Genomic DNA, 1,894 nt, shown 5'->3' with positions numbered 1-1,894 from the left:
CTGAGGGAAGATAAACGTGTTTGAGGCCATTCTAGGCAACATAGCAAGATCTTGTCTCAAAACACGAAATAAAAAGGGCTGAAGATGAAGCTCAGTGGTAAAACCAAAGATTGAGTCACCAGCACCACCAGGAAAAATAAATGGGTGCATAATTAGACCCAGTAATTATGTGTTTTTGGACTCTTTTTTTTTTTGGGTTCCATGGATTGAATTTAGCAACATTTGACCATTGGGCCACATCCGCAGCCAATTTTTTTTTTTTTTTTGTATTTTATTTAAAGACAGGGTCTCATTGAATTGCTTTGTGCCTTGCCCTTGCTGAGGCTGGCTTTGAATTCAAGATCTTCTTGCCTCAGTATCCCAAACCACTGAGATTACAAGGGTGCACCACCAAGCCTGGCTAACTTGTCTGTGTTTATCTGAAATGGGGAAAGTATATTTATAATGAATTGAAACTAGCAAGAACTAGAGCCTTGCTTCTATCCCACAGAGATCCACCCACCCTTTCCCTAATTCAATCAAAACCAAGGGATTTCAACAAAGTCTTCAGGATTGGTATCATTTGCACCTTAATAGTATCAGGTTCTTCAGTCAATTTGTGATGCAAATGAAGGTCCCTCCCACATGATTAGTTCTAAGTTCAGCTACAAGATGGCACACTGTGAAAAGGTGCAGTCCATACCAGACTGAATCATTTGCTTCTTTTCCTAGACCAGGTACACACCTTGGCCTAGTAGGGAAGCTGAAGCTATGGCAGTCTGTCAATCTCAAGAATGCTGACTCCCAGGAGGGTATGTCCAGAGCCCCACATGCTACCAGGCCTGAACCCAGGATAATTTTCCTGCACTGAGCCACCACTCCTGCCAGTGCCTCCAGAGCTGCAGAGGCGTGAATTTTCCAATAAGCCAACAGCCTCACTGGGCTTACACAGAGCAGGAGCTGTCTTTGGGTAACTGAGGTTGAGAAACTGATGTGACTCCATTTTTTTTATTAGTTGTTCAAAACATTACAAAGCTCTTGACATATCATATTTCATACATTATATTCAAGTGGGTTATGAACTCCCATTTTTACCCCAAATACAGATTGCAGAATCACATCGGTTACACATCCACATTTTTACATAATGCCATATTAGTAACTGTTGTATTCTGCTACCTTTCCTATCCTCTACTGTCCTCCCTCCCCTCCCCTCCCATCTTCTCTCTCTACCCCATCTACTGTAATTCATTTCTCTCCTTGTTTTTTTCCCCATTACCCTCACAACCTCTTATATGTAATTTTGTGTAACAATGAGGGTCTACTTCCATTTCCATGCAATTTCCCTTTTCTCTCCCTTTCCCTCCCAACTCATGTCTCTGTTTAATGTTAAACTTTTCCTCCTGCTCTTCCTCCCTGCTCTGTTCTTAGTTGCTCTCATTATATCAAAGAAGACATTTGGCATTTGTTTTTTAGGGATTGGCTAGCTTCACTTAGCATAATCTGCTCTAATGCCATCCATTTACCTGCAAATTCCATGATTTTGTCATTTTTTAATGCAGAGTAATACTCCATTGTGTATAAATGCCACATTATTTTTATCCATTCATCTATTGAAAGGCATCTTGTGGTAAGCCATTCTTATAAACCGTGGCCGCCATTAGAAGATGGCACCGGCTTCCACTGTGGCCTGTGATAAACAACTCCTTTTATGGAGAGTTGGCGCGCAATCCCTTACCACCCTGTGAGAGAGATCCACGTGGCGGCTTAGGATTGGGATGCGGGGGGCTTTATTAAGCTGTGCTTGGGGGTGTCGGGCGGCGGGCGCTAGAAGATGGTACATGACTCAAGGCCTGAATAAACTGCTGAAAGAAGAATCCTGTGTCGTGTTTTCCCTTGCCGGCGAGGGGTCGCG

This window comes from Marmota marmota, unplaced genomic scaffold (genome assembly GCF_001458135.2).
Source record: "Marmota marmota marmota unplaced genomic scaffold, marMar, whole genome shotgun sequence".
NCBI classification, from domain to species: domain Eukaryota; kingdom Metazoa; phylum Chordata; class Mammalia; order Rodentia; family Sciuridae; genus Marmota; species Marmota marmota.
Note: the sequence above shows the minus strand (reverse complement) of the source record.